General features: G+C 36.4%; 3 long non-coding RNA genes across 3 annotated transcripts; 2 read left to right on the top strand and 1 right to left on the bottom strand.

Annotated features, from left to right (window-relative positions):
- Nucleotides 1–1,788: 1,788 nt before the first annotated feature.
- LOC148906439 (uncharacterized) lies at nt 1,789–3,949 on the bottom strand. Its single transcript, XR_016121443.1, has 2 exons — nt 3,891–3,949; nt 1,789–2,146 (listed from the first exon to the last, which is right to left on the bottom strand). It is a non-coding gene; the product is annotated as an uncharacterized LOC148906439 (long non-coding RNA).
- A 3,877-nt stretch (nt 3,950–7,826) lies between these two features.
- LOC148906438 (uncharacterized) lies at nt 7,827–10,300 on the top strand. The gene is made up of 2 exons (XR_016121254.1): nt 7,827–7,945; nt 10,029–10,300. It is a non-coding gene; the product is annotated as an uncharacterized LOC148906438 (long non-coding RNA).
- Nucleotides 10,301–16,994: 6,694 nt separating this feature from the next.
- Nucleotides 16,995–18,518, top strand: LOC148906437 (uncharacterized). The gene is made up of 2 exons (XR_016121206.1): nt 16,995–17,025; nt 17,077–18,518. It is a non-coding gene; the product is annotated as an uncharacterized LOC148906437 (long non-coding RNA).
- Nucleotides 18,519–21,928: the final 3,410 nt, after the last annotated feature.

The following is a 21,928-nucleotide window of genomic DNA, read 5'->3' as shown; positions in this document are numbered from 1 at the left end:
TCTAAATTAGTTTACATTGCATTGAAATTTTTAGAGCCAAAATACGTTTAAAATATAGCATCAAGTGATGAGAATCGTTTTCAGCTAGCAAAATAATATTAAAGTCGAAGCAATTGATCAAGCGAGTAGTTCTTTAACACAACTAGTAGTTTATCCCTTTGAATAGCTGAATTGAATCAAAGCATGAACAGTAAACCAAAATAATCTATCGCCATGAAGTTCGAAGATTCTTAAAATTCCTCGCTTAGAAGTCATTAACATCTTACTTAAAAATTCTTGTTTGCGATTACCATGGTTAATAAATATTTATAGTTCTACTGTCTTTAATTCAGGGCATCTGACCTAATGCGGCGATGCGATTTCGCAAATTGACCTAAAAAAAATCGCATAATTTGCCAGAAAAAACGCACATTTTCAACTACAATTAAACGACATATCACCAAGACTTTTTAAAATATATATGAAAACAAACCATTTTTAAGTAAAACTAGCAAAGACCATCGAAAACTCCACAAAAACAAGCGCGACTCGTACGATTTCTTCGTTCATCCACAAGGCGTCACTTGCACAGCAGAGAAAAGGGACTGGCACTAGTTTTGCTCTAACACCACTCGCTATTGGCTGATTTGATCCAATCAGTATTGCTGTTATATAATTTATAATAACAGGTGCTTTTTATGCCTTTTTGCTATAATACTAGTGAAGTAAAATCGAAAAAAGAAGCTTGTTTTTGTCAATAAGGAAGCTATATTTTGAAGTTAGAATTAGAAAGAGCATTATTTACAATAACTTATAAATCATCATGTAGTGAAAAAGTATTTTGATTGACAATTTTGAGGACCATTTTGAACAAGAATAAATGTTTATTCAAGTCCAGATACACAAGCACTGTGGCTTCAGCTAAACAAGAAAAGGCAAACAAAAGATCACACCTCCCAGTGAATATTACCGTAAAAGACAGGGCAAATAAATACCGTGAAGACACTTTTTATGCCGACAATGGTATGTTGTTTTGTTCATCCTGCAACATTGCCATCAATCCTTTTCATTAATGCATGGTCGACAATCATCTGAAATCAGATGCACACAACTAGAATGCCACCTAAAAGCATCATAAAAAGCAGCAAACAATAAAAACAAGCTTGAAGAGCAAAACACCTGCAGAAGTTGAAAACAATGAAGACCTCTGGGTGCTATTGCCCTTGAAGTTCATTGAAAATTCTTAGAAATATTTGCTTCTAAGTAATTCCTTAGAAATTGACTTGAAATCCTTGCTTACGATTACAGTATTGATAGTTCTAGTTTGGCTGTCTTGAATTACAGCAATCAATGAAAAAGAGCATTTCAACACATTAATTTATGTCACATGATTGGCTGGTTCTGCCCTCTCGTAATCATTTGGCAACATGGTGTTATTTATTGACAGCTTGTACCTGCTAATACTGTAGACCAGAACTCTATAGCAGAAGCCCACAAAGGTTCCTTGTGTAATGTCCTGAAGACCCCTGGGTACTATTGTGCAACTTTCCATAGCATTGAGTAAAGACCCCTACAACCAGTATTCTATCATTCACTGGCTGCACCACAACCCATTGCTATCTGACTTCATTATATTCTTACACTTTGGTCTTAAACCTCTCTGTATGTTCCATTCACTGCCACAACCCATGGTTTTCTTAATGTCCTTGTATTCATATAACCAATCAATGCTTATATTCATGGCCACAGGCTAATGTACTTTAAATGAAAATAATTGTTCAATAAAAAAACAAACTATTAAGTTCAATGTCAAAAAATAAGAACTCTCCTGTTCAAGTTGTCTTAACATGTACATAATTAAGCATGGCAGGTTTCATCCAAGTGCTATTTTCAAGTGTAATGCTTCCATACACAACACTAAACTGTGAGTATTATGTAAACAATCAAATGATATTCAAAGAAAGCAAGCATGTTCAGATCCAAAATGTTTCAGTTTTGATGAGCAGCACTCACTCATGAAACCTCTCACAGCAGATAGTAATGTTTTGCTACGCTGTATCTTCATGTGCAAGAGTAATACACGTAACATACCAGCAAATACAGCTATCAAAAAGACTGGGGGAGCAGAGTAAATCATTCATAATCATCTCCAGATATGGTTACTTGCCTGAAATTAAATTAAAGGAAATCATTAATCATGTATTGATCTATATCAAGACTGATTAGATGAGTCAGTCTAGGCTGAATTTGTTTGATCTGCTAACGAGTCCATTGCTTAAATCAATGGCTGCTCAATTGGCAGCCTTGATGACCAGCCAAAATAATTTTAGATCAGACATCACAGAAAACATCCTTCAATTCACAAAGCAAAAAATATTAGAGAAAAATTTCAAAGAATGGGGAAAATGAGAGGAAACTAAACCAAGACTTGGGAAATTATTGAGATCAATTTTTATGCACAACGATTCCCCTGATTGTTTTCCAACAGTACCTTTTCATGATTTCTAAAATAATATACACCTAATATCATTTTATAACTAAGTTAACCTATACGAATGAGTTTTTAAAGACACAAGAACTAATTGATGGGTTGCAAGCATTCCCAAGAGAGTTAAAAGACTAAAACATGGTGGCCATTGTGGTACAGTTTACAATGGATGTTAATGAGAAATTTTTTGTTAAATGGTACCAACATGGCCGTGATGACGTAAGATACAAACGAAGAATAGTAAAAATGGGATGTCACTAGTTATACAACCACGAAGGAGCAAAAACTATGAATTATAGAAGCATTTAATTAATATTTTGAATCAAAAATTGGAATTATTTTGATTTTAGAAGAGTTTTTGCAAGCAATCATTTATTTCTACATTCTAGAAAACTCAAATTTCACTCACCTCTGATTCACCTTTTCGGCGCTAGCCCTCAAGGGGAATAAATTGTTTTAGATTGTGTTACGGTCACTAAAAAGTTCGGAAATCGTTCTCGAATTTCCGTACAAATGTACTGACTCTAAATGAAATATTTTCTTGGTTGATGTTAAGTAAAGTTCTCTAAATAGGTAAAAATGATCTTTTTTCTAGCTTGATTGAAGCTTTTTCTACTGCTGTTAAGATAGTTAAGTAAAGAAATCTACCTAAATTTTCTCTTTAAAGTCAGTGAATTTGTATGGAAATCCGAGAACGATATCAGAACTTTTTGGTGACCGTAAAACAATCCAGGCTAGCGCCGAAAAGCTAAATTGAATAGCTTTTCTTATGTTCTTAAGGCTTTAAACATCTATTTTCAATCATTTTTATCCTAGCTGTCTGACAACGAAACGAAAAGCCATGTTACACTTGTCACTTTTAAACACTTCAAAATATATATCTTTTTAAATTGCATGGTTATTCATTTATAAATAAGTAAATTACGAGCCTTAGATGAGCCTTATCCATTGCATATTTAAGGAATATAAAACGCACACGAATGTCTCTGTACTGTGACATAAACACGCTATTGTATATTTTCTATAAGCCAAATTCTTCAAAAAAATATATTGCCACAAAACAAACCCCAAAGCAGTGTTGGGTTTTATGTTTTCTTCGGAGGGGTAAGTGAGTACACGTTTTTGTCTTCAAACTACGGAGAAAATAAGTTTAAGAAATACTTTAAAAGATATTGTAAATTGAACAACGATATCCGAAAAAGTATTAATACCCTTCTTTAGGCCTGTTCAACGATTAAAACCCATTCTACGAACACAAAATGGATGCTTGAAATAAGCGACGAGCGACTTCACACGTGTCACAATTAATGGTCGCTAATTTAACGACAAGACCACAAATATCAGGAAAAAAGGCTTACAGAGAAGATGAAACATTTAGATTCAATATTTCAAGGGTTCTTTTAAGGTTCTGAACGTTTCTTACCGTAAAGAAATAGCGATTTTCGTCTCCCTTCAAACTTGACGCGGCCATTTTGTTCTTGTGTATTGCTTACCCATAAAACCGTGCGCGATTATACTCAACGCAGGGCGAACTTTTTGGCGTGGAACCTTAGAACGACGGAATGGCGGAATGGCGAAATATTCTAAAACGCGCAATACACGAAAAAATATATATTTATAACACAAAATAGGTCCAGAATTTAAAAACTCGCCACCCTGAACTCCAATGTATACCAATAAATGAGTGAATGCTAATAAATAAATGAGTGGACCGCTTCTTTGTAATACTACATCCTGGCAGCTGTCGCTTTACTCACCTCATCTGGCAAACATCAATAATTAGACTACCCTGTCTGCTTGCAGGGTATGAATAGCCATACAGCTATGTATAAATATTTAGGATATCCCTCCTTCATTTTGTTTGTGTGTTTGTTTTTTGTTTTTATACTTTTGAACTCTACCCTAACTTAAACCATATATTCTTATTTCCCTTAATCCTAACCCTAACCCTTATTTTCGTACCCTAACTCTAACCCTAATTCTGGTACCCCTAACCCTAACCCTAACAATATATTCTCGTACACCTAACCCTAACCCTAACAATATATTCTCGCACACCTAACCCTAACCCTAACCATATATTCTCGCACACCTAACCCTAACCCTAACCATATATTCTCGCACACATAACCCTAACCCTAACAAGATATTCTCGTACACCCAACCCTAACCCTAACAATATATTCTTGTACACCTAACCCTAACCCTAACAATATATTCTCGTACACCTAACCCTAACCCTAACAATATATTCTCATACACCTAACCCTAACCCTAACAATATATTCTCGTGTAGGGGTTAAACACACACGTCTCAACTTCATATGCACTGATTCGATTTATTCATCAAATGGTTTCACATGTAAACTATCCGATACACACACAGTAAAATCCTAAAACAAAGAGTATTACATTACGATGGTACAATACTGCAAGCAAGCAATGGCAAAGAACTTACCAATTGATGAACACACTGCACGAGAACATAACACATGAAGCTGATGATCACATTACACTAACACTACAAATGACAACGTGCACACGACGTGACGCGACAGCGACATTAACTGGTTAGCGGACTCACACAGCACAAAACGGCGGGAAAACAGGAATTCTATACTGTTGAGCTAGTGGCCTCAACATCTCGTACCCCTAACCCTAACCCTAACAATATATTCTCGTACCCCTTACCCTAACCCTAACCCTAACCATATTGTGAGTAGGAAACTGCAGTATTGGAATAATTCAAATCGGTCTAAACATTGCCCTATAACAATTGACTCATTAATTTTTATTCATAATAATAAGTAATGATAAAAAGGTAAATTATACACCGTGAAAAGATGAAAAAACTTACTGACGTTTCGGACGCTAGTCCGACGAAGGACTAGCGTCCGAAACATCAGTAAGTTTTTTCATCTTTTCACGGTATATAATTTACCTTTTTATCATTATTGTTTTATTAGAAACACCGACGCAGCTTACACTAGTTTTTAGCTAGTTATATCTTCTTTAACATTCATAATAATAATTTACTTTCCCGTAACATCTGCGCATGCCGGACATGGAGTATGCAGTCAAAGCCATCCCCGTCACAATCAAGACTTTTGAGTTTGCTGGTCATAGCAAGAGGTTAATCATCTACGGACTAGGGGCCGACTAACTTCTTCCTTAGATTTTGGCCGAGCTTCCTGATCAGTCTGTAAATCTTCGGATAGCGGTGTCGGGGTCGAAATCTCCGGCGTAGCCGTAAATGCTTCGCGCTGCCATACGACGGTTCAGCACTCGATGTCTGGATGTATGGTCCCTTTTTATGAATCAAAAGTAAAGCTTTTGAAGAGATCAAACTAACTATGATGCAATTTCTTTTTAGTTTTCATGATGCATCCCAGACGGAAAGGAGTGAGTATGCGTTCAAAGCCATCAGCGTCACGCATAGTTAAGGTTTTTAAGTTCATGGAAATACCTGATTTATCTGGTTTAGGATCATCTATTTGCAGCAAATAGAAAACGCGCGCGCGTGCTTTGTGCTGTCATAAAGCACGCGGGGGCTAGCAGAACACGAGAGAAGTGTTAGGAGAAGCACGACGCGTAGCGGAGTAGAAAATACAGCACAGCAAGCAAGTTTTTCTTATTTCTTTTATAAAATACAAATTACAATAAAAGATAGGAATGTAGCAACGGAAAGTGCGCGCGCGTGCAATGTGCTCTCATAAAGCACGCGCTCCAAACCAATCAGAGGGCGACATTCATTACAGTTATTTTATAAATGGTACTGGCCGCGTACGACCGCTCTCTAGCTTTCTATTTTAGCTTGTTATGCTGCATGGACAAGAGTTATAGAACTTTGAGGAACATCTTTTTTGATTTGCTGCTTGATAAAGATGAAATGAAATTGAAAAACACACATTCCCATCCACTACCTTTAACCGTTTTCTTCTCATAAAAGCCAAATTTTTAAATCGATTTCTAAGAATAACTGCGTCAAAGCAATTTTGAGAGTTATGTTAGACTTTGAACATTGAAACTGCTATTGGATGAGCGTGTAGGGAATAGGAATACAGAATAACTAAAATAGACTGAATCAACGTAAAAAAATGCATCTGAAACCCTTCGCATAAACATGCATAAATAAGAATATTATGTACAATTTAATGTGGGAAAAAATAATTAGATATTTCTTTCAAAAGGTGGGATTTGAACTCAAGTCAACCAACAGAAATTGAAAAAAAAAAAAAAAAAAAAAAAAAAAAATCGATTCTAATTTGCCATACCCCCGAGACATCCGCAGAGCTGAGGCGTCGTATGGACTTCGGACCTGACGGCGATTAAATCCTTCTGCCCTTGGGTGCACGAATTACGCAAGAAAATGTTCTAGCCGAAGCATCAGGGGAGAGACCAGCCGGCCCCCAGACCATATCGGCTAATCCCTTGCATCTCTGCCACGCACGGAATCGGTTGAAAAAATAATGTTAAAAAGTCTAGTCTTTTGGGTGCATTGTTTTCACGGCTATTGTTATGCTGATTACGTATATTGAAGTGTGGTCCAGTGGGGAAAACTTGGGCATCGAAAATACTGAGTCAAGCACGTCTTAGGAGGGTTAGTATTTGGATGGGTGGCCTAAACATTATACCTACTCAAAAAAGCTTTTCAGCCTGAATTTTTTAAATCTATCAAGCAAAATTATCTATTAGCTGTGGAGAATCGCTTGAAGTTTCTTTAAGAAAATAAAATACTTCCAATCAATTGGAATTCGCTCTTATTCTGTGTCCCTCGAGGAAAGACAAGCACTATCAATTTGAACTCGGCCGTTTTAAGAGCCTATCAAGCGTACAGCTTATGTACCGCCCGAGAAAGTAAAGATGTGCTTAGTAATCGAAAGGCTCTTATAAGGGAATGTATGGAAACACAACAGGGACTTTGACAATTTCTTTCGCGACTTCATATCCACTGCAAAACCGAATTTTCTCGGCCATATTCGACAAGGGAATAATGTTCAACAAGAAATTTCCAGCTGCAATACTGAAATGTAGTATTTTTCATACACCCCTGGGGTAGGCCTGTTCATATTTTTATCCACGACATTAAATTTATCCAATTGTTTACATTTTTAAAATTTTCTAATCTACAAAACATCACTATTCTTGTTTAATTATTTTCATTTATATATTTTTATGTAATAATCGTAATAACTGATATATAAAATTAAAAATCTTGTGCGGGAGTCATTTATGACAAGGCGTTCCTGATCATTCTTAAACAAACCGAGTGTGGACTGGGACCAATACAGAGATCCTTTTGTGTTATTTTTTTCTTTTCATCGAAGCTTGTCTTTTTGCTCTGAATATTCTTCGAAAAAGAGAGATTTTGGACTACGTTATCGTAAAGAAGCATTTCTTTAACACCAGTGGATTAGAATGGTTCAACAATTCAACGTTTTGATGTGTTTTTCGTGTAAAAGAATTCAAGTTCATCAAGTGAGTTTATCTTTAATTTGAAGCACTGGCCTATTTTTTTTATTAAATTGAACTAAAGCAAATCTAAATCTGCACATTCCTGCAGTTTTAAAATGCAAAGTTCTAGGTGGAAACTAATTCTGATTACAAAACGAGGGGGCACGGAGAACTTTTGTATTAGCAAGTTCACCATTAGGTCCCAAGTTGAAAAATTCTAGTTCAATTCGAGTCAACAATTTCGTCGATTTTCTTGGGAACATTATTTTCCAACGTAATAACGATATTTTTGTTTAGGCCAGTTAGGCGATTCATGTCAGTGATGTTATTTTGATTCAAACTTATTTGTACTCAGTAGCAAGCAACTCACTTTGCTCACTTGGTGAACTTATATGTATATATCAGTAATACTGAAGAAAGGAAGAAAACAAAGAAAAATGTATCTATTCTAGATCTGTCACTGTAGGGTTAGAGTCTGGTGAAGTATGCCAAAGGCTTAAGAAATAATTTTCTTAGACTTGATATAATTTAGATGTGTTTTTCTTTGAGAGGGGGAAAGGGGTAGGTTTTCAGTTCTCATAATATTCAAGCACCTGACGGGTAATCTTTCCAGTGACTGTAACTGATCCTCTTAGGAAGAGAAGGGTGTTGAGGAATGAAAACCCACTAGCTTTGGGTAGTAGACTTTGACAAAAGATTTTTTCTTGCTGTTTTTTGTTATGTCAACCAACATGTTGGCCAGTACATCTCTCATCACTTTGGAAATGAAAAGAGCAGCTCAACTTTAGTAAGGGGGTGAAGTTTCAGCTCATAATGTTGACTATAGGATAGATGGCATCTAATAGAATTTAAAATTTTATAAGGATTTGTATGGGAAAATGTGCTGTATGGCAAAGAGCATATACCATACAAATCCTTATTAGACAGTTTTTGTTTTACGATAACTTGCCAATTTCTCGCATGTTGATTGATTATTTTTTATCATCTATGAGAGTACAGACAGATAAAGCTGATGTCAACGAATGCGTGCACTCTTTCCATTGGTTGTTTTGATCGCTAAAAATGAGAAGTTTTTATTGTTTTTGATATTGCAAAAAACAAATAGACATCAGTTCTTTATGTGTCTGTACCTTATCGATGATAAATTTTTAATTCTATTTTTTGCTATCTATGACCTAAACCTCTTTCACCCTACTAATATCGAGGTGCTCTTTTTATTCCTGATGTTCATTTTAACACAGCTACTTGTTTCAAGGGAGGTAGGGTCACATGACCTGTTAAGCACATAAATGGAATAACAGCTCCATATATGAATGATACATTAATATTAAATAGTGAAAGGGTTAGGGTAGAAGCATGAGATATGCAAATTATAATTTTGTATGTCCTATTTTCAAGAGGCAAACTGAAGGTGGAATAACTTTCTGTTTCTCCACTGCAAAATTATGGAATAGTCTGCCACTTGATTACAGAAAACTTTCAAATGTTATACATCTTTTAAGAATAGTTATTTTAAACTTTTATTAAACCAGCAACTTTCAACTTGCAATTACTATAATTAGTTATATTTATTTCTTTTGTTTTCCTTTATGTTTTGATGTTATATTCTGATAATGCATAATTAGCTTTTTACATATTATATTCTAATCCTTTTATGTAATATATACAGTATGAGTGGCCGTGTTGTATCCGATATACAAGCTTGAGGCGTAGCCGAGAGTTTGTATATCGGATACAATAAGGCCACTAATACTGTAGATTACTTATCAAAAGTCTAGGTTATTTCTTTTGTGTTTCGCTAAAATTTTCAAGATAAATGTGAATCTGGCCAAGAAAATCCATCTTAAAGTTTATGCAGGATTCTGTATCTTATTTTAAAAAACTCTTCAGGGTTGTGATTTCTGTTGTGTTTTCCTTGTGAATTATCAATGAGTTTAATAAATATTTTTACATTATAACATAATGATAAAATTAAAAAACAATCACTTTTATTTAAGTGTCTAATTGTTTTAGCGCTTTCGCACTAATTGGGGACAATTTTCACTCACACACACTACTACCATTCAATATTCTATGCAACACTCAACTCATGTGTTGATTTTAACAGTGGAAGGAAACCGGAGAACCTGGAGGCAACCCATGTAGCATAGGAGAGAACAACACATCAAACAAACTCAATTCACATCATGTGGCGACTGCAGGGCTTGAGCCAGCAACCAGTCGCCTCACAGCGGTAAAAGACGATGCGTTAGCTGTGAACGCCACCCATGCTACTCATATTTTGTACTTTTAATTGTTAGGAGTGGTATGAGTTTATTTATACTATTTAGTATTACCCTCAAGAAATAAGGGCTTAATTATTATTATTATTATTATATTATTATTATAGTGCAAATCATATTATGATTGAATCGAATGCAAGAGTATCATTTGCAATAAAATTCTTATATATAGAAAAATAGCTGTCTCATTAGTGGTTTGTCTCTTGTGGGGGGATGGGATGGGATGTGTTAAATGTGAATACCTTAATGATCAAGCTCCATCCCATATCTTTATTTTACTCTGAAAAAAAACACAAAAACTTTAAAATGGGGAAGCCAGATTGAAACCTTTTCCTTGTGACATATGGGTGAATCAGTGCAACCTTCTCAAAATTATCTTGGGTATGATGGCTTACATTAAAATACAAAAGGAATCCAATTTTTCTAGATGGAATAGGAAAACATTACAACCAATAGACCTTATTAGTGGTGTGACAATGTTTTCCCAATTCAGCGTGACAAACCTCCAGAGGATTCATTTTCTTTTGTTTTTACTCTTCAAAAAATTCATGAGTATCCCAAAGGATACGAAAGGAATAACGATGATATCCCGAGGAGTTGCAAAACAATAGCTCTTCATTCCCCAAGAGGTTTGTCACGTTGAATTGGGAAAACATTGTCACGCCACGAATAAGGTCTATTCAAGCCAAAAAGCCTATTTGTGGTATACATTTCTTTTGTATTTTCATTTGAGCCTTTTATTCAAAACAATCGAGAAATTTCCGCTGCTGGAGAAATTTGGTAACATTGTCTAGTATTTAAATCCCTTTAATTTTTTTAACTGCAAAGCTATTATTTTGACTGAAGTTGCATGAAAATATTGCAGACGTAACAAAGAGATACAATTATAACTTGTCAAGAAATAACCAATTGGCAATTAGAGGTGTGAGAAAATCAACCAATCAGAGATCGAGAAGAACACTTGAATGGCTTCCCCGGGCTTTAAGAATGTTGTTTGGGTTCTTTCAACTGATGGCGATCAGCCTTTATATCAGCTTCATACATATACTAAAAGAAATGCTTCTGCGAGAAGAATTTAACAGAAGGAAGAAAAGAAAATTGAGTTAAATAGGACCTTTTTGCAGCAGTGTTGGTAACGTTACCTTGCATATAGGGGCGCCTTGCATATAGGGGCGCCTTGCATATAGGGGCGCCTTGCATATAGGGGCGCCTTGCATATAGGGGCACTTTCCATAAAAGGCCATCGGTTGAATGATATATGATATGAATTGTATACTGCTGCAAACTAAAACATAGAATATATCGAATAAGGTTGTGTGAATGTAAAAGATTGAAAAAATCAAACTAAAACATGTACGATTTACAAGAGTCTATCCGTGTTTTGAGACCGGTTTTAGCGAGAGTGTTTAGCGATCACTGCCTGAATTAAAAGCACGTTAAATCTCGCAACAATCATGTATTCATGCAGGGGTTTATAAACATCTATTGACTACTAGTGCTGGTTGTATTGCATGATTCATTTACAAGGATCTCTTTTATCAAATATAAGCCGAAAGCGCCATTACAGACATAAACTTCATAAACCAGTCACGTAAATATATCAGAGAAATGTTGAAAACCAAATTCGAAAAATTAACTTTACTGCCATGAAACAAACACCGTAGTGATCTACAGGATTAAGTGGTATCAATGTAAAAGTTTCAAGAGAAATTGATTCATTATTGTAATCTAGGGGCGCCTACTTACGTTACCTTGCATATAGGGGCGCCTACTTACGTTACCTTGCATATTGATGGTTTGCAAGCATTCCCAAGAGAGTCAAATTGTGGTGCCGTTATTACTGATCATGGGTATTTCGTGAAGCTGAATAATTAATATTTATAGTTCGTTTATTGAAACGTCAAGGCATCTCCCGCAAGCTGCATTCTACAGGGTTTTTTCTCTCTTAGCAGAGCTTTCATAGAGGCTCTGCCGCCTTGCAAAGGAACAGATTATTGTGGCGCCGGGTAGATTAGAGAGCAAGCAATTAGATTAGAAAGGAAGTAATTACAAACTACTGGACGTTTTTGTTTCATTACAGTGATTTGGAGTGAAAAGTAAATGCTTTGTCATTTCTGCCTTTACCGTAAAAAACAATGAATTCCCAGCTACATCGCTCAATATCCCTTTCCTTCTTGTTGCTCTTGTTGCGGTCTCTCGTGCGAGTTATAAACGTACGTCATATTGGGCGGCGGAAAACATTGAACGACTCAAATTAAGATCAAAAATTGTCAAATTCTTTTGTTTCAAAGTTGACTTCACAAGATACATCCTGTTTCATGAGAGTAAGCGGTCTGAGCAACTGGTTAGGTAAACACACATAAATTAAATATCATAGGATTGTATCATTTTTGAGTTCAACGAAATAAAACCTCTTCGTTTACTGGGCAAACATTTCGTGGCGTTTTTATTAATTGATATTCTTCATGGATCTTTAAAAATAAAACCGATACTCCCTTTATTACTTTGATTGCTTTTGTTTCGTTTCATTTGACTGCTTTTAAGAAAGTGCGTTACATATGTACACATCGGGCGTCCCATAAAGAATAAATAGAGGATAGGACATGGCCGCGCGGAGATACGAATTTTTTCTTCGAGTGTTCAATTGAACGCAGCGAACGAGAGAGAAATCTAAATTAAACACGAGAAGATAAAATTCGTATCTCCGCGCGGCCATGTACTATCCTCTATTTATTACATAGATATCGATGAAACTTAAATAAAACAAAAGCTCAAAAATTCTTTATTACTTTATTGTCAACAGCGACATCTTCACGTGTGAAAGATATGGTATTTTCCCCTGGTGGAAGATATCAAGCTTTAAACACTAGAAAAAACCTGGTATTTCATCGATATCTATATAATAAACCAGATCTGATTACAGCTGATGTAGCCGTAAACTGATCTTACCAGGAGAAACCCTTTAAAGAGCAAAAAAAGTTATAAAAAGTTCCAAAAGTCGGGTTCCCTGTTGTTACCTTGCATATAGGGGCGCCTTACTTACATTAATTTTTTGTTGTAAGACTACCTTTCTTTTTTTTTTTCCATTTGTGATCAAAAATACAAAAAGAATTTATTGTTCCGCAAAAGAATAACAAAGACGACTATAGATGACAAATAAATCTAATGATATACATGGCTGCTGGTCCCCTCTCACACACGAGATATTAATCTGAATATATTCAGAAGGATATCATCAGGTACCACCTGACTCATTGTCGCCAGCGTTTAGTATTCATACAACTTTCTTTTTTTTTTCTTTTTCCCAACATTTCTTCTTTTCTTGTTTTATCTTAAGGATTTCTTTCCATTAGAAATGCTTCTTGGTGATTTTCTGTGCAGGGGTTTACTCCCCTGATTCTTGGTGATTTTCTGTGCAGGGGTTTACTCCCCTGATTGAAATCAATGGTATATACTTACAACCATCCATCTTGATTTCTTCAAAATCTTGTACTAGTGTTCTTGAAACCCAAATCCTTCACTGGACGTACCAAGCAGCCAAATGACAGCATTGATTTTTTTCGTCAAAATAGGGTACCTAGCGTAGAATTCTAATTGGCTACGAGAGAGGACTGATTTCCGGAAAACAGCTTAATTTGCATACGGGTAGACAGAGAAGGAGATAGATCTAAGGTGTTATAATATTGATTCTTTTGTTGTTGTTGTTTTTTTGCTTTTTAGGTTTGACACTCATAGATTGATATACCGCCTCGTGCATCTAGGAAACGTTTACAAAAAACGGAACTTGTCGATGAGTTTCCGAGTTTTTGTTACTGCTATGAACAGGCGTTATTGAAATGCGCAGGTTGTTTTAGTTAATAGCTTTTTTTTTTCGATTTTTCCCCCGGTTGTCATGCGCATAAATAACTGGAGTTTTGCTTCCTCATCAACTATATGATCAGAATGTAGGGGGAAAATAGCGAGCAGGTAGCAGAATTAGGTCGGACAATATGGAGGCGGATAGTAAAAACAATAGATGTGAAAATTATTGTTTTCAAAAAACAAAACATTTTTTCCCCCTGGGTTGCGTAAAATGCCTTGTTTTTTTTAAAAACTATGGTCTGCTCTACGAAATGGCAAATTTGTGCAAGATCACACATAAATGGATTTGAATGACGTGTTCATAGATTCATGAATCATACGCTGGCACAGCATGCGCAGCTGAGGCTGTGACTTTAGGCTCTCCTTAGTTAGAAGTAATATTAATGAGCGGTTAAATAATATTTCTAAGAATCCGCATTTTTTTGCAATTCACATATTTTGTTTTTATTTTATTCCGGTTCGGTATCCTAAAAAAACTTCCGTTCTGATTTGCTGTTTGAGCGGGCGGTATTTTTTTCAATATCTGCCCGCGCTCGTGGTCCGGTATTCTTTGCAGCTAAACAACAAAACAAAACGATAACAAAAACAAGTAAAAAAACACGGGGGAAAAATTATTTGGCATTGCGTTTTCAATTATTGGAATCAATAATTATGTAGTTAGTGACCGCAAAAAAAGTACCTTTTTATCTGCTTTTCGAATTTCCTTTAAAGGACTAAACTTGAGAAAAGATAGGAAATTTCATCACATCCATTCAAAAAAAAAAAAACCACTAAATAAAAAGGTACCTTTTCTAATCATTTGAATTTATTCTTACAATCTATGAAAAGTGTAGGATTATTGACGTTGTAAGAAAGAAAAAAATTTGTAAAAGCTGAATTTATTGTGATTTTTAAATTCTAAATTCAGAATTTTACAAGAAACTTGAGTAGAATAGCCACAATCTATCACTGATTTTGTTGTCAGTGCAATTTTAGATGGAGCCTATTAACTAAGTAAAAATCTTTTAATAGTGACGTTAGTAACGCAATGCTGTTTTCTCCTGTTACAAAACCGCATCTGTCTAGTTTTACTAATCGAGTGTCATTCCACTTCACTGGTTAAAAGATATACGAAAGCGGTACATTTTTATTAAAATAAACCATTTAAAAGGTGTACACGTTTGAATAAATTTGTACTGAAAAAAGTACTGAAAGAAAGATACACAAAAAATGTTCTAAAGTGCCCCCTCCCAAATAACGGTACAAGCTCCAGATACCAGCACATTGGGCAACCCATACACGTTCCAGAAGTGTATGGTTTGTTTAAGAATTAAACAGGGGCGTGCGGTATTAGCGTGAAATCGCGTTCCTTTTTTAATTTCAATTTGAATTTATTTCGAATCTTTTTGAAATTTGCTTTGAACGCGGAATATTACTTCTCATGAACCATTTTTTAATTATCGTGAGCTGTACGGAGAATGAGCTCGGCTGATAATATACATGAAGCTGTCATGAAGTGGCTTATCGTGAATAAAAATCATAATTTCTGATGAACAATATTTAAAATGACACTATGAGCTCCAATATTTTGTTTATTTTTGTTTTTTCGTCTTTGGTTAAAAAATGTAAGTCAATAACAGTCACATTGGGATAAAAGAATATGCACATATCATTTTTGTAACCATCAAGATCGCTGCCTTTTCAGCCTATGGTAGACTAGTGTTGCCACTTGACTTGGTAAAAGGTATTCTGGAGTAGGCTTCACATGAGGGCAATTTCCATTTCATCTACTACATATCAAGCTGAAAAACAACGGATTTATGTCGTTATCAATGTATTGAACAGTGTTAACATATTAACTATCTTGTCAAACCAGGTTGTTTAATATTATACGTTTATTATCATACTATTCTACAATTATTGATCATGATATCAACCCCGTGTTATAAAACGGTCGAGTACTTGAACATTTACGATAAAGATGTATAATAAAAATAGATTACATTATATATACTATATTTTATAATATGGATTATTATCATCGATTGTAAAGCGCCTAGAACAATTATTGATATAGACGCTATACAAATAAAGCTTATTACTATGATATTATTATTATAGATTATCATGATTAGATATTACAGCCGGATTATGTTACGAGTGAAAGCGAAAATACAGCTAGCTTCACAAGTAAAATTGTCTGGCTGTAAGCAGTGTTGATAAATTATTCATTGTACGCGACGAAATAAATGAGAAAGAGTGCATGAATAACAACGATTTTTATTGCACACAAGCAGACTTGAAAGTTAGGACCTCAAGGAGATCAACAAAAACAAACTTACTCAAAAGAAGAAAAAAAATAAGACGTTAAGAACATTCGTGTATTATCACTCTGTAATTCCTCTATGAAAATGTTCGTAAAACACGGGAAATGAGTGTGTGGTATGGTATATGCAAGGTAACGTAAGTAGGCGCCCCTAGATTACAATAATGAATCAATTTCTCTTGAAACTTTTACATTGATACCACTTAATCCTGTAGATCACTACGGTGTTTGTTTCATGGCAGTAAAGTTAATTTTTCGAATTTGGTTTTCAACATTTCTCTGATATATTTACGTGACTGGTTTATGAAGTTTATGTCTGTAATGGCGCTTTCGGCTTATATTTGATAAAAGAGATCCTTGTAAATGAATCATGCAATACAACCAGCACTAGTAGTCAATAGATGTTTATAAACCCCTGCATGAATACATGATTGTTGCGAGATTTAACGTGCTTTTAATTCAGGCAGTGATCGCTAAACACTCTCGCTAAAACCGGTCTCAAAACACGGATAGACTCTTGTAAATCGTACATGTTTTAGTTTGATTTTTTCAATCTTTTACATTCACACAACCTTATTCGATATATTCTATGTTTTAGTTTGCAGCAGTATACAATTCATGTCATATATCATTCAACCGATGGCCTTTTATGGAAAGTGCCCCTATATGCAAGGCGCCCCTATATGCAAGGCGCCCCTATATGCAAGGCGCCCCTATATGCAAGGCGCCCCTATATGCAAGGCGCCCCTATATGCAAGGCGCCCCTATATGCAAGGCGCCCCTATATGCAAGGTAACGTTACCAACACTGCTGGATTATCCTAGACTTCAAGGGCTTTACTGCTTCTAAACTGCGAACAAAACGAGCTACAACTTACGACAAGAAAGGACTGCTTCGATAAACAGATCAATCGATAGATCGATGCGAGGTCTATCAACTATCCTACAGCTAGCCTGCCTTTCGCCAACAGTGGATCGGAAATGAAGCTCGATAGCCTGTCAACAACAGCTCATTCAATCAGTCAGTGAGCTAGATATCAAGCTTCTTCGATCAGTCAACAGCTAGCTAGCCATTCCATCAGTCAGTGAGCTGGATGATATGATATACAGCTTCTTCGATCTGTCAACAGCCAGCCATTCCACTAGCTCAAGCGGCGAATCGCTTGAACAAACAACTCAATCAAACAAACAATCAATACTTCGAAGCCTCAAGTCAAGACCCAACTAGTTTGATATTTCAAGTGTTTATTTATTCTAAGATATGGATAGTTCTATCTTTGTATTTCAGTTCATGTTCTATTTAATTCACTTAATAGCTAGCTAGAATAGCTAGCTAGCTTTTATTATTCCATGTTGTTGATGTCTTTTAACAGCAGTGATTTATTGATTCGAAGGCGCTCAACTTAGCGATGAATAAGCGATCGCTCAATGTTATAGTTATTACTTTGAAGTCTTGATTTACAACAACAACAAATAGGGAAAGCCGCTTACTTATGATGAGTGATTGATTCTCTCTACATCAAAGGATGGATGAATCGATAATAACAATAATAATGATAGGTCTTTATTGCATAAGACATAAACACTTTACATCAAAGTAGAAAAAAAAGAAAGTGCAAACATATGAAACGTAAATATTACTGAACCATTCTAATGATCATTATTTTAGAAGTATGAAATTTGACTACTAACGAAGCTAGATTCTAGGCGCTGACCGCTTATTATTAAACAATATTAGTGTTGTAGAATTATTTACTATTCACAACAAACTCCCTCATTCATTACCTTCAACTACTACACTTTAGTTTCTATTTATTTCTTGAGTTTCATCAGCAATAGGTTTGCCCTCCAGCTATTGAGAATGACAATATTAAGAATAATAACAATAATAAAAATTATAATAATAAGAAATATAATAATAATAATAATTCATTCAATAAGTTCATTCATTCCATGTTCTTCTGAGGCTGTTAAAGACATCAATATTCTGATTCACTAAAGATTATTATTATCATTATTATTATTATCATTCCATCATTATCCAGTCATGATTCAGTGCATGTATAGAGTAAGTAAGATCTACATTACATATGAGATCAGTGTACACTATGTATACTATGTAAGATCAAATAAAAGAAACTTGGAATGCATGCGAATGATCTTCTTCATCCCTACAGCAAGGGTGAGGGTTCTACTATAACATAAGATCAATGTGAATATAAAATACAACATGAATGAATGAATGAATGAATGCAAATGATATTTCATTCATCCATACATCAAGGGTTGGGCTGATGTTTAGGATGAATTACTTATAGAAGTATCCCTTTACAGCTTTCCCCTGTTTTGAATGACGGCTATATCTCATTCAACAACCGGCTATCACTGAAACTGCTATGAGATGTTGTGCATACTTTAGGCTTTATGATGAACTATGAACAACTCCATAGAAGTGTATCTTTACAGCTTTCCCTTATTTAGCATAACCTCTATAAATCATTTAACAATAAACGGATATCAGTCAAACTTCTAAGAGGTAATGCCCAGAGCATAGGCTTTATGATGAACTATAAATAATAAAATAAAAGTGTCACCTTCCAGCTTTCCCCTGTTTTGAATGACAGCTATATAATTCATTTATTATTCAACCCCTTTCACTCAATCTTACCCTTACAACCCTTACTACCCTTAGCCTTACTAGCCTTACTAGCCTTACTAGCCTTACTACCCTTACTAGCCTTACTACCCTCACTACCTTTATTGCCTTTACCACCCTTACCACCCTTACCACCCTCATAACCCTTACTACCCTTACTACCCTCACTACCTTTATTGCCTTTACCACCCTTACCACCCTTACCACCCTCATAACCCTTACTACCCTTACTACCCTCACTACCTTTATTGCCTTTACCACCCTTACCACCCTCATAACCCTTACTACCCTTACCACCCTCATAACCCTTACAACCCTTAACACCCTCACCACCCTCACCACCCTCACCACCCTCACCACCTTCACCACCCTTACCACCCTCACTAACCTTATTAACCTTACAACCCTTCCTACCTGTACTACCCGTACTACCCGTACTACCCGTACTACCCGTACTACCCGTACTACCCGTACTGCCCGTACTGCCCGTACTGCCCGTACTGCCCGTACTGCCCGTACTGCCCGTACTGCCCGTACTGCCCGTACTGCCCGTACTGCCCGTACTGCCCGTACTGCCCGTACTGCCCGTACTGCCCGTACTGCCCGTACTGCCCGTACTGCCCGTACTTGCCCGTACTGCCCGTACGCCCGTACTGCCCGTACTGCCGTACTGCCCGTACTGCCCGTACTGCCCGTACGGCCCGTACTGCCCGTAACTCTGCCCGTACTGCCGTACTGCCCCGGACTGCCCGGTACTGCCCTACTGGCCCGAACTTGCCCGTACTGCCCGTACTGCCACTCCGTACTGCCCGTTACTGCCCGCGTAATCCGTACTGTCCTGTACTGGCCGCGTACTGCCCTACATAACTATATACTACTATACTATACCCTATAAAACCTTAACCTATAACACTTACCTTATAACCCTAATACTCTATACCTTACCCTATATCCTAATACCTTAGACCTTATACCTATACCCTGTACCTATAACCTTACCCTATATCCAAAACCCTATATCCAATACCCTTACCCTATATCCAATACCCTTACCTTACCCTTACCCTAAACCCTACCCCTTATACCTATACCTAGTACTACCTAACACCTACACCTATACCTATACCTATATACCTATACCTATACCTATATACCTATACCCTAAACTAGACCTATACCTATACCATAGACCTATACCTAACCGATACCTATACCTATACCTATACCTATACTACCCTAAACACCCCTAGACCGATATCCTATATCCGAGACGAGATCCTATACCTATATCCGATATCCTATAATCTATAGCCTATACCGAGCCCAACTATAATCAACCTATACCCTAAACCTATACTATACCTAGAGGCCGATCCGATATCCGATATCCATACCTATATCCTATATCCGGAAGATCCTATATCCTATATCCGAGATCCCGATATCCCTAACCCTATATCCGATAGCCTATAGCCCTATATCCTAGATCCGATAGCCGAGAGCGAGGAGCCGAGAGCCTAGAGGAGCGAGAGCTAGATCCGATATCCTATATCCGATCCTATATCCAGAGCCTAGAGCCTAGATCCGATATCCATATCCGATATCCTATATCCGAGAGCCTAGCATCCGATATCCGATAGCCTATAGCCGAGAGGCCGAGGTATCCGAGTATCCGAGAGCCGATACCGAGGCAGAGAGGCCGATAGCATATCCTTATCCGAGAGCCGAGATCCGTAAAGAGCCTAGATCCGAGGATCCGAGATCCTATATCCTATAGTCCGATAGCCGATAGCCTCTATCCTATAGCTCCTATATCCGATAGCCCGAGAGACGAGATCCTAGAGCCGAGAGCTATATCCTAATCCGATATCCGATAGCCGAGATCCTATATCCGATATCCTATATCCCTAGAGCCTAGATCCGATAGTCCTATAGGCCGAGCCGATAGCCGATAGCCGATAGCCGGCCTATATCCTATGCAGCCGAGATATCCTATATCCTATATCCTAGATCCTATAATCCTATATCCTATAGCCGAGGCTATATCCCCCTATATCCTATATCCTATATCCTATATCCTATATCCTATATCCTATATCCTATATCCTATATCCTATATCCTATATCCTATATCCTATATCCTATATCCTATATCCTATATCCTATATCCTATATCCTATATCCTATATCCTATATCCTATATCCTATATCCTATATCCTATATCCTATATCCTATATCCTATATCCTATATCCTATATCCTATATCCTATATCCTATATCCTATATCCTATATCCTATATCCTATATCCTATATCCTATATCCTATATCCTATATCCTATATCCTATATCCTATATCCTATATCCTATATCCTATATCCTATATCCTATATCCTATATCCGATATCCTATATCCTATATCCTATATCCTATATCCTATATCCTATATCCTATATCCTATATCCTATATCCTATATCCTATATCCTATATCCTATATCCTATATCCTATATCCTATATCCTATATCCTATATCCTATATCCTATATCCTATATCCTATATCCTATATCCTATATCCTATATCCTATATCCTATATCCTATATCCTATATCCTATATCCTATATCCTATATCCTATATCCTATATCCTATATCCTATATCCTATATCCTATACCTATACCCTATAGCCTATACCCTTAGCCTATAGCCTATAGCCTATAGCCTATAGCCTATAGCCTATAGCCTATAGCCTATAGCCTATAGCCTATAGCCTATAGCCTATAGCCTATAGCCTATAGCCTATAGCCTATAGCCTATAGCCTATAGCCTATAGCCTATAGCCTATAGCCTATAGCCTATAGCCTATAGCCTATAGCCTATAGCCTATAGCCTATAGCCTATAGCCT

Source organism: Actinia tenebrosa, unplaced genomic scaffold, assembly GCF_029948245.1.
Source record: "Actinia tenebrosa isolate PJP-AT-01 unplaced genomic scaffold, QUT_ActTen_1.0 PGA_scaffold5__44_contigs__length_20552954, whole genome shotgun sequence".
NCBI lineage: Eukaryota > Metazoa > Cnidaria > Anthozoa > Actiniaria > Actiniidae > Actinia > Actinia tenebrosa.
This window is presented reverse-complemented; position numbering and strand designations above follow the sequence as displayed.